The following is a 12,546-nucleotide window of genomic DNA, read 5'->3' on the forward strand; positions in this document are numbered from 1 at the left end:
CTTTTGGAGGAGCGGCAACTGAAGACCCCAACATGCACATAAGGAATTTTGTCGAGATCTGCAGCACTTTTAAGTATAATGGCGTGACTGATGAGGCTATCAAGTTGAGGCTTTTCCCATTCTCACTGAGGGATAAAGCTAAAGACTGGTTACATTCTGAACCAGCTGGGTCAATCATTACGTGGCAAGATCTTGCGCAAAAGTTTCTGGTGAAGTTTTATCCAATGGCAAAGACTGCTGCTATGAGGAGTGCTCTTACTCAATTTGCGCAGCAACCTACAGAATCTATGTGCGAGGCTTGGGAACGCTACAAGGAAATGTTGAGAAAATGTCCACATCATGGAATGCCGGATTGGATGGTAATCACTGGTTTTTATAATGGTTTGGGGGCCCAATCCCGGCCCATGCTCGATGCAGCAGCTGGAGGCGCCTTATGGGCTAAAAGCTATACTGAGGCGTATAATCTTATCGAGATGATGGCTGCAAATGAGCATCAAAACCCAACTCAGAGGATGATGTCAGGCAAGGTAGCAGGTATTCTGGAAGTTGATGCAGCCACCGCTATTGCAGCCCAGCTCCAAGCGCTATCAATGAAGGTTGATTCTCTGGCTACGTATGGAGTTAATCAAATAGCTATGGTTTGTGAGCTTTGTGCAGACTCTCATGCTACGGATCAGTGTTCTCTTGTCAATGAATCTGTTCAGTATGTGAATAATTATCAGCGACAACAGCAGCCTGTGCCAGTGACCTATCATCCTAACAACAGAAATCATCCAAATTTCAGCTGGGGGAATAATCAGAATGCTATTCAGCCACCATATCAGCAAGGAGTAAGTAAACAGTTTAACCCACCTGGATTCCAGCAACCACAGCAGTATGCTACAAGGCAATCATATCCTCAACAGGGAAGTGCAGCTGCACCTACTAGTGCTGATTTGGAGGAACTTAAGCTGTTGTGCAAGAGTCAGGCGGTTTTTATCAAGACCTTGGAAAATCAAATCGGTCAATTAGCCAATGCAGTGCTCAATCGTCAACCTGGCACTCTTCCCAGTGACACGGAAGTACCAGGCAGGAAGGAAGCCAAAGAGCAAGTCAAGGCTATTACCTTAAGGTCTGGAAAAGTAGCTGATGCTGAAAAGGCAAAAGAAGTCGAAGCTGAAGTTAGAGATGAAGAATCTAAGCAAAAGGAGAAAGCGGCGGAACCAAGGAAGACTACTGTTAAACACACTCTGCCTGAGGCTAATACAGGGGAGAAACAGCTCTATCCTCCACCACCTTTTCCTAAGAGATTGCAGCAACAAAAGCTGGATAGACAGTTCGGGAAGTTTCTGGAGGTGTTCAAGAAACTTCACATCAATATACCTTTCGCTGAGGCTCTGGAACAAATGCCTAGTTATGCGAAGTTTATGAAGACTATTCTTTCAAGGAAGGTGAAACTGGATGACCTTGAAATCGTTGCTCTCACGAAAGAATGCAGCGCTGTTCTGCAGCAAAAGTTACCACCAAAACTGAAAGATCCAGGAAGCTTCACCATTCCTTGCACCATTGGCAATCTAACTTTTGACAAGTGCCTTTGTGATTTGGGAGCAAGCATTAATCTGATGCCCTTGTCGATCTTTAAAAAGCTGGATCTGCCTGATCCAAAACCCACATACATGTCGCTACAATTGGCTGACCGTTCCATTACTTACCCAAGGGGCATAGTTGAGGATGTGCTTGTCAAGGTGGATAAGCTCTTCTTTCCTGCAGATTTTGTTATTCTGGATTTTGAGGAAGATAAGAAGATTCCCATAATCTTGGGGAGGCCTTTCTTGGCTACTGGCCGTACCTTGATAGATGTGCAAAAAGGGGAACTTACTATGCGGGTCCAAGATCAGGATGTGACCTTCAACGTATTCAAGGCAATGAAATTCCCTACAGAAGATGAGGAGTGTTTAAAAGTGGATGTGATTGATTTCGCAGTTACTTCGGAACTCGATCACATGCTAATGTCTGATGCATTGGAAAAGGCCTTAGTGGGGGATTTTGACAGCGATGATGAAGATAGCAACGAGCAATTACAATATCTGAACGCTTCTCCATGGAAGCGAAAGCTCGACATACCATTTGAATCTCTTGGTACTTCTGACCTTAAGAATGCTGAAGGGAAGCTCAAACCATCAATAGAGGAAGCACCTACCTTGGAGCTTAAACCATTACCTGAACACTTGAGGTATGCTTTTTTAGGTGATTCATCTACGTTACCTGTTATTATTTCAGCTGACCTTTCAGGTAGTGAGGAAGATAAGCTCTTAAAGATTTTGAGAGAATTCAAATCGGCTATAGGATGGACCATAGCAGACATCAAGGGGATAAGTCCTTCATATTGTATGCATAAAATTCTGCTAGAAGAAGGAAGTAAGCCAACTGTGGAACAGCAACGAAGACTGAACCCGATCATGAAGGAGGTGGTGAAGAAAGAAATTCTGAAATGGCTAGATGCAGGCATCATTTATCCTATTTCTGACAGCTCGTGGGTGAGCCCCGTGCAATGTGTACCTAAGAAAGGAGGTATCACTGTGGTCGCAAATGAAAAGAATGAGCTCATCCCTACTCGAACAGTTACAGGATGGAGAGTATGCATGGATTATAGAAAATTGAACAAAGCCACAAGGAAGGATCACTTCCCTCTCCCATTCATTGATCAAATGCTTGACAGATTGGCGGGACATGAGTATTTTTGTCTTCTGGATGGTTATTCCGGGTATAATCAGATTTGTATTACACCAGAGGATCGGGAAAAGACTACCTTCACTTGTCCATTTGGCACATTTGCTTTTCGTAGTGTTTCGTTTGGGTTATGTGGCGCCCCGGCCACCTTTCAGAGATGTATGATGGCTATATTCTCTGACATGATTGGAAATAACGTCGAAGTGTTCATGGATGACTTCTCCGTCTTTGGACACTCATATGATGAATGTTTGAATAATTTGCGCGCCGTACTCAAAAGATGCGTGGAAACTAATTTGGTGCTTAATTGGGAGAAATGTCATTTTATGGTGCGTGAAGGCATTATCCTTGGGCATAAGGTCTCTAGCAAAGGTCTGGAGGTGGACAAGGCCAAGGTGGGACTCATTGAAAATCTTCCCCCACCTAATTCGGTGAAAGGAATCCGTAGTTTTCTCGGTCATGCGGGTTTTTATCGGTGATTTATCAAGGACTTTTCAAAGATATCTAAGCCGTTGTGCAATTTACTTGAGAAAGATGAGCCTTTTAAATTTGATGATGAATGTTTGGCAGCATTCGAAACTCTCAAGGAGAGTTTGATCACGGCACCAGTTATTACAGCACCAGATTGGACAGAACCGTTTGAGATGATGTGTGATGCGAGTGATTATGCGGTAGGTGCAGTTCTGGGACAGCGCAAGAAAAATCTCTTCCATGTGGTCTACTATGCGAGTAAAAATTTAAATGGGGCCCAATTGAACTACACCACTACTGAGAAGGAGCTTTTGGCTATAGTCTTTGGCTTTGAGAAATTTCGATCTTATCTGCTTGGTACGAAAGTGACAGTATTCACTGATCATGCAGCTATTCGCTATCTGGTTTCTAAGAAGGATTCGAAGCCGAGACTCATTCGTTGGGTGCTTTTACTTCAAGAATTTGAGTTAGAGATCAAAGATAGAAAAGGTACTGAGAATCAAGTAGTTGACCATCTCTCTAGGTTGGAGAATCCAGATTCTACTTCACAAGATAGAACGTTAATCAATGAATCTTTTCCGGATGAGCAGTTGTTTGCAATTCAGGAGGAAGAACCATGGTTTGCAGATATTGTAAACTATCTTGTCAGCAATATAATGCCTCCTAATTTGACATCCGCGCAAAAGAAGAAGTTTCTGCATGAGGTGAAGTGGTATATGTGGGATGAACCATATTTGTTTAGACAGGGAGCTGACCAGATCATCAGGAGATGTATCCCGTTCTGTGAGACGGAGGGGATATTACGAGACTGCCATTCCACGGTTTATGGTGGACACTATGGAGGTGAGAAGACGGCAGCTCGTATTCTGCAAGCAGGTTTTTTCTGGCCTACCTTGTTCAAGGATGCTCATCAGTTTATTTTAAGGTGTGATCGTTGCCAAAGAGTGGGAAATTTGTCAAGGAAGGATGAGATGCCATTAAATGTGATGCTTGAAGTCGAGGTCTTTGATGTATGGGGAATCGATTTCATGGGGCCTTTTATCTCGTCTTGCTATAATCAGTACATCTTGCTGGCAGTCGATTATGTCTCAAAATGGGTCGAAGTTAAAGCTTTACCGACAAATGATGCAAAGGCAGTGCTAAATTTTCTCCATAAGCAAATTTTCACAAGGTTTGGAACACCTCGGGTAATCATAAGTGATGAAGGATCGCATTTTTGCAACCGTAAGTTCACTTCTATGATGCAGCGTTATAATGTGAATCATCTAGTAGCTACTGCCTATCATCCGCAAACAAATGGTCAAGCGGAAGTGTCTAACAGAGAGATAAAGCGCATTCTAGAGAAGGTTGTTTGTCCGTCAAGGAAGGATTGGTCTTTAAAGCTCGATGAAGCTGTTTGGGCTTACAGAACAGCATACAAAACTCCACTTGGGATGTCACCATTTCAGTTTGTGTACGGTAAGGGATGTCATCTACCGGCGGAGCTTGAGCATAAGGCCTACTGGGCATTGAAGAAATTGAACCTGGATTTAGATGCAGCTGGTAAGAAAAGAATGCTTCAGCTTAATGAACTTGATGAATTTCGACTTCAAGCGTACGAGAATAACAAAATGTATAAGGAAAAGGTGAAGAGGTGGCACGATAGGAAGCTACATCCTAAGTTATTTGTGTCAGGGCAACAAGTTCTGTTATTCAACTCTCGGCTCCGACTTTTTCCTGGGAAGTTGAAATCAAGGTGGTCTGGACCTTTTATTGTCAAAACTGTGTTTCCACATGGAGCGGTGGAAATTTTTGAGAATGATTCGGACCAAGCATTCAAGGTTAACGGTCAGCGGTTGAAGCACTACTATGGGGACATGGCAAACCGAGAGGTGGTTAGTGCCATGTTGTTGACTACGTGAGAAAGGTACGGAACGTCAAGCTAATGACGAAAAAGAAGCGTTGCGTGGGAGGCAACCCATGAATTGTTGTTACAGGAACCCTTAGAAGTTAATAACCTATCCAAAAACACAAAAAAATCAGAAAACAGGGGCTGAAAAAAAAAAAATTCCAGAGACCCTCTGCGCGCCCGCGCAGCTATGCTGAGCGGCCGCGCAGCTTGCTGCGCGCCCGCGCAGAAATGCTGAGCGGCCGCGCAGGGGTCGAGTTCCAGAAAATTTTTTTTACAGTTCAGAAAAAAAAAAAAAAAAACAAAAACACACAAAAAAACCCATAAACCCACGAATTCTTTTCCCATTACCCCATGATTTTATCCCTCAACCCCACTCCTAATCTAATTTAACCTACTCCACACCCTATATATACATACATCTATCCCACATATCTCCCACAAACTTCCTACACTTAAACCCTCGCATAAACATCAAAAATTAGTTATTACACACTTTTATTCACAAATCAATGGCACCCAAGAGAGCACGCACTATTGACAGCAGCAGCACAGTTCCTAGTGCTGATTCATCAAGGGGTACTGCTGCAAGGCCTCGGTTAACTGACAGAGCTGCGGAGGAGGAGTACACTAGGCTGTTGGGGAAGCCGATTCTGAAGGAGAGGGGGTTTTTACCATCAGGGAGGGATGGTGCGTTGTTGCCCATGATTGCAGAGAAGGGATGGATAGCTTTTTGTGAGTCACCCGAAGCAGTACCGATGAGTGTTGTTCGCGAGTTCTACGCGAACGCGAAGGCTGAAAAGAATGGGTTTTCTGTAGTTCGTGGGCTGACGGTTGATTATCATCCTGCGGCGATTCGCCGTGTGATTGGACAGCGAGAGAGGAAGCCCGAGGAGGAGAACTGGAATGAAAAGACTGCTGAGGACTTTGACTTGGATTTGATTTGTGCGACTCTCTGTCGACCGGGCACAGTTTGGAACCGCAGTCCAGCCAATAATGAGTATCGTCACTTTCCGGCGCTCGCCATGAACAGGTATGCCCGTGCATGGAATGCATTTATATGTGCTAATATTTTGCCTTCTTCACATGCACACGAGGTCACAGTTGAGAGAGCACAGTTGTTGTGGGGAATTCTGAATGAGGAATACTATGTGGACCTTGGTGAGTTTATCTACCAAGGAATTCTGAAGTTTTTGAGGGAAGCAAAGCATATGAACATCCCTTATGCATCCACGGTTACAAAGCTATGCCGAGCAGTAGGAGTGAACTGGCCGGCTCATGAGCAGTTGCAGTTGCCAGCAGCTCCGATAGATTCTGGCACTCTGAATGGGATGCAGAAGTGGACCGGTGGTGAGCCTGAGGAGCATGGGCTGGGTTATCGTCTTCCAGGAGGGCGTCCAGCACGAGGTGCTACTATGGCCAGGCCAGGGCGTGGTGAGGCTAGTTCTTCGAGAGCTCAGGAGGGTGCTGGGATGGGTGATGCCCAGTATAGGAGGCTTTCACGGCGGATGGATGCCATGTATGAGACGCAGAGCAGGTTTGCTCAGGAGCTCACCCTTGCGTTAGGGACTGCTTTTCGAGGCCTTGGAGCTGATATCCAGTGGCCAGTTTTTGGTGAGGACTCTGCATACCCGCCGCCTAATACTCCACCCACTGAGGGTGATGATGATGATGACTCTGAGTAGGTATACCCTGTGTTCCTTTCTACTACCTTCACTGGGGACAGTGAAGATTTTAAGTTTGGGGGTGGTAGTTAAGGAATATTTTGTGTGTGTCATATAGCTGCATATTCATGATAGTTAGTTCATATAGTTGCATTATTTTTGTCATATAGTTTTTTTTATATAGCTTTATTTGTTTGTCATATCATATAGCTCATGCATATACCATGATCCCTTTTGCAATGATTTATCGACTGAATTGTGATATTGATGCGAGTGTAGTGATAGCATTAAAGTGATATTAAGTTGTGTAGGTTGATATACATGCTAGAAGCACTTGTATTGTCACTAAGTCTTAGAGAATGCTTAAGGACTAGATTGTTGTTATGATCTGATTATTTTCGAGGATAATCTATTTATTATGCTTAGAATTGGATAATAGGTTCTTAGTGGTAAAGGCATGAAAAAGAAAAAAAATGGAGTAAAAATGGAATTTGTTGCTAGTTGTGGCTAGGCGTCAAATGGCTAGTAGCTGGCTCGCATGTTATGCGAGTAGTCTAGGGTTGAGCAAGATGAAGCGAAACGTACTTGCTCAGAGTTATTAAAAAAAAAAAATTTGCATAATTGATCAAGAGTGGGCTCTTTGGTATTCGAGTTATTAAGTTCTTAGGGGACTTTGTGCCTAGTGACCTAAGGCTTTTAGAGTCTGGGATCCGCTAACCTAACGCTCGTTACATGGATACCATTGTATAAGTCTTTTGTGGACCTCACTCATTGCACGGTCAAATAAGCATTTGAGTTGTAAATAAAAAGCACGATTCCGTAGTAAGCTCCAGAGTTCTTGTAGTGTTGTATACCACTTTGTGCCTAGAATTTTTATTCTTTATATAATCGTAAGATTGTTTTGAGGATAGTCTAGTCATAGTAATTGGTCTAGTTCCAAAGCATATCTGTTAAGCATTTGCACACACCACGTTTCTGGCGGTATGTCCGTTTGCATGAGTTTATTGATCTTTAGTGTCTAACTGAATTCGTTGAGATGTGGCAATTTGGTTGGTTAATTGTAGTAAGGGGGATCGTTGCATTTTCATATAGATTGCATTCATGCATATTTTTATTTGTTTTTGAGTCTGTGACGCTTGAGGACAAGCATCGATTTAAGTTTGGGGGTGTGATAAGTGGCATTTTATACCACTTAGAACGTCTTAAAATGGCTTAAATTGGTGTCTTGAAATCAAGTATTTTGTGTATTTGATGCGCTTTTCTAGTGTTTATGCATTTCAGGGTATTAGTTGCATTTCGGAGAAGGAATCATCAAGAATAAGCCTTGGCATGTGTTCACCATTGCGAGAGGAAAAGAACGGGCAGATTACGGCGAAGAAACGGAGCAAACCTGGAAATTTTCCAGTAGGGTCCTGCGCGCCCGCGCAGCAATGCTGAGCGGCCGCGCAGCAGCCTTGCGCGCCCGCGCAGAAATGCTGAGCGGCCGCGTAGGGTCGGGGAAAAAACTGAATTATTTTAGACTTCTACTTCTGTTTGGCTTCCAACTTCTATGTAATCTGAGTTTTATGGGACTATTATATAAGTAGATTTGAGACGTTTTTCACAGAGTATTAAGAGGAGATTATGTTTTAGATTGTGTTTTGCAAGAAGCGAATGAGATAAGGAAGAAGACCGATTTAGCACACCGCAATGAAGAGGAAGCATATATTCTTGTGATTCTTGTTTCGTTGTAACGTTGGATGCTAGTTTTCTTGCTTTGACTTATTTACTCTTGTGACGTACTCTGTTTAAATATAATTAGTTTAGTTGTTATTTTTTCGTGTTTGTTTATCATGATTTCATATGAACCCATGATGGCGATAAGTTCTATTATGGGCTAATCGTGATCATGGGGTTGCAACGGATTTATTATGGAATTCTTTAGTTAATTGTTTAATACTTTAGTATGTGATGATTGCATGATATCTAGTATTGGTTGTGCGTATTCGTCTTATGTGCGTCGCGAACATATAAGATAGGGTGTTAATCTCTTGTGAAGCGACGGTGGATCTTGAGATTTAGAACTTGCCATGCTAGCATAGGTTCATGTACGTTGTGCATGATTAGTGGGTAACTCTAACAGTTTTATTTGCCCTATGTAATCAAAAAGGGAATAACTTGTGCTTAAATTGTTGTGTTGTCAATTTCTGTAGACATATAGGAACTCAACATAATTGATGACTATTCAACTTCTATCTTAATTGTGGATGTTTGGTAGAATGGTATTAGTACAATGAAAGTTGGCTTTTATCAGTTTCGTGTTATTCGATTAATATCATCACTGTCACATGCTAAAGGTAATAACAATGGCTATAGAAGGAAGTAATAATGAAGTTGTGATCTCATGAGTGTTTTATTATTGATAAATTAAAGTGTTAGTTAAGTGGTTAATTAAGTAGTTAATTATAGTTAATATTTAATCAACAATTTTAAGTGTTATCTTAACATTGAGAAGTAATCATACATTGGTGAGTGAGTTTAATTAGACAATAACTTAGTCTGAGTCTCTGAGGGAACGAACTAGAAAGTATTCTATATTACTTGCGAACGCGTATACTTGCGTGAATATTAGTGCGTGATTTCGCCCTAATAGGTACCCAAACCTAAAGGAAAGAATCCAATTGACACCAAGTGGGTATTCAGAATCAAGATGGATGAAAATGGTATAGTGGTCAGGAACAAAGCTAGATTGGTTGCTAAAGGCTATTATCAACAAGAAGGAATAGAATTTGATGAAACTTTTGCTCCTGTTGCAAGACTTGAAGCCATCAGAATTTTCTTAGCCTATGCAGCTCATGCCAATTTCAAGGACTATCAAACGGATGTCAAAAGTGCCTTTTTGAATGGAGATTTGGAGGAGGAAGTCTATGTCAGTTAGCCTCCTTATTTTGAATATCCAAATTTTCTAGAATATGTCTACTATCTTTTGAAAGCACTTTATGGACTGAAGCAAGCACCTCGAGCCTGGTATGACACTTTATCAAAGTTTCTTTTGGAAATTCACTTCACAAGAGGTACTGTGGTACTGTTGATAAAACTTTATTCTTTAGAAATGTTAATGGCTCTAGTATACTTGTTTAAATTTATGTAGATGATATTATATTTGGCTATACAGATGAAAAACTTTGTAAGAAGTTGGCCAAATTGATGTAAAGTAAGTATGAAATGAGCATGATGGGGGAACTAACTTACTTTCTTGGTTTACAAGTTAAGCAAGTTAGTGATGGAATATTCATTAGTCAAACTAAATATATTTATGATCTTTTAAAGAAGTTTGATCTAATGGATTGTACATCTGCAAATACCCCCATGGCCACTGCAACTAAACTTGAATTAAACACTACCGAAAAGCCTGTGGATATTTCAAGCTATAGGGGCATGGTTGGCTCACTTCTGTACTTAACAACTAGTAGGCCAGATATAATGTTTGCTACTTGTCTTTGTGCTAGTTTTCAGGCTGATCCTAGAGAATCTCACTTAGTAGCTATTAATAGAATTTTCAGATATCTCAAGGGAACACCAAAACTTGGCATTTGGTACCCTAGAGATTCTAGTTTTGATCTAACAGGTTACTCAGATGCAGATTATGCAGGTTGTAAAATTGATAGAAAAAGTACAACAGGAACCTGTCAATTTCTAGGGAACAAGCTTGTGTCCTGGTTCATTAAAAAGCAAAATTCAGTTTCTACTTCTACAGCTGAAGCTAAATATATTGCTGCTGGTAGTTGTTGTGCACAAATTTTGTGGATGAAAAACCAATTATTGGACTATGGTCTACAAGTGGACAGAATTCCCATTTTCTGTGATAACACAAGTGCAATTGCCATCACTGAAAATCCAGTACGACAATCAAGAACAAAGCACATAGACATCAAGTACCACTTCATTAGGGAATATGTGATGAATGGTACTGTGGAACTTCATTTTGTTCCAAGTGAAAAGCAGCTTGTAGATATCTTTACCAAGCAACTTGATAAATCCACCTTTTCAAGGTTGGTAAGTGAGTTAGGTATGCTTAATTATTCTTAAATCATTTCAGATATTTTTGCAAGTTATAATGCCGCCAGAAACTTAATTAATTTTTCTGTTTTCAATGAAATTTTGGCTAAGTCAAAATTTACATCCCGGTGGATGCTTAGTATCCATCGAGTTTGATCATCCGTTGGAATATTATTTGTTAATAAAAATCAATTACTTTTCTGGATTATTTTATAACCCGACAGATAATTGTTTTATTCTCATCCGTCGAATTGTCTCAGTCTTAGCCGTTAAAACTCATAACATTATCCATCGGGTATACTTACAGTTTATAAGTATAACACGAAGGATAATTGACAAAATTTTGAAAGTTTATTTATTTTAAACGACTATTTTGGGCTATTTTGATTGGTTACTTTATTTCACTTTATTATTTTTGACAGTTTATTTCTGAGATAGTATAAAAGCATAATTCATTTTTATTCTATTCTTTTATCATTCTCAAATCAATTGCTCTAACTCCTTTCTTCTCCAAAGCAAATACTCTCTCTGCAAATTTCCATACTTTAACAATGGCACCAGTAATCAAAATAATGTCCCAGTCTGGGTTCATCTATGAAAAGAACAACTTCGTAGCTCTTGTGAACAAGGAGATTCCACAATCTGGAGATTTTTACAAAATGATGGACTTTGTGAAGGAATACAAACTCAGTTATGCTATGCTGGAATCACCCACAATCTATTGTGAGGTTGTGGAGGAGAAATGGACAACAGTTGTGTATCATTCTACTGACAAGACCATAAATTTCACTCTCAAAGGTAAGCAGTTCTGCATTAATAGTAGCATTATCAAAGCATGCTTTAAATTTCCAGATAACACTACTACTGTTCCACACACTGATGCTAATTTAGTTACCATGCTTAATTCTATGGGCTATGCACTTTCTACTTCTAAGTTAAGTGAGATTAGGAGGCTAGGTCTTAGAAAGGAATGGAGCTATCTGTGTGATGTGGTAACTAAGGTATTTTCTGGTAAAGTGAGTAATTTTGATTTTGTTAACATTGTCATCCTTAATATGCTTTATATGCTAGTTACTGATAAGTACTTTAACTTTAGTGACATGATCATGTTTGAGTTAGGTTAAAATTAGGGGAACTCAATAAGAGAGGTAAAAGTGTCTATTATGCTAGATTTTTTATGATGCTTGCTGACCATCTTATTGAAAATATTATTATTAAGAACCCAACCAACCAACTGAATTGTTGGGTTCAGGAAAGGAGAATCATTGCAGATCTCAACAGAGCAAGTCACCACAAAGAGGTGCCCCTCTTCTACTTTCCAATCATGGAGGGCCCTCAGGTAAGTGAGATAAACACCACAATCTCTACTCTCCCAACCTCACAAATATCTTTGCCTTCAAGTGTAGCTATAACATCTTTGTTAATGACCCAACAAATGCCTATCCAATATACCAAAATAACAACATCAAAATTCAAATCTAAAAAAGCCCCCTCTGGTTTCTCTCAAAAGAAACCACTTGTAAAAACTACCAAACACAAAGAGGGGAGTGTGAAGGAGAGTGAGTTAGGTGAGGGACAGGGTGAAAATCAAAGAAACTTTAAGGATAAGGCTGGTGAGATTAGTGTACCCAAGCCTAGCCACATCACAGTTTCTCAACAAACTGTGGTTGTTAATAAGGAAATCAGCTTAATTCTAGTTTCATCCTCCCAAAAGGATGTTACTATTGAAACAAGCTCCCAACCAAGAGCACAGTCTGAGAGGGTTAGGGACACAAG

At 40.6% G+C, this 12,546-nt stretch overlaps 1 non-coding gene across 1 annotated transcript; it reads right to left on the reverse strand.

Moving 5' to 3' along the window:
* Positions 1–239: 239 nt before the first annotated feature.
* LOC141683828 (small nucleolar RNA R71) lies at positions 240–346 on the reverse strand. The gene has a single exon (XR_012560459.1). It is a non-coding gene; the product is annotated as a small nucleolar RNA R71 (small nucleolar RNA).
* Positions 347–12,546: the final 12,200 nt, after the last annotated feature.

Source organism: Apium graveolens, chromosome 1 (assembly GCF_009905375.1).
Source record: "Apium graveolens cultivar Ventura chromosome 1, ASM990537v1, whole genome shotgun sequence".
In the NCBI taxonomy this organism is placed as follows: Eukaryota; Viridiplantae; Streptophyta; class Magnoliopsida; order Apiales; family Apiaceae; genus Apium; species Apium graveolens.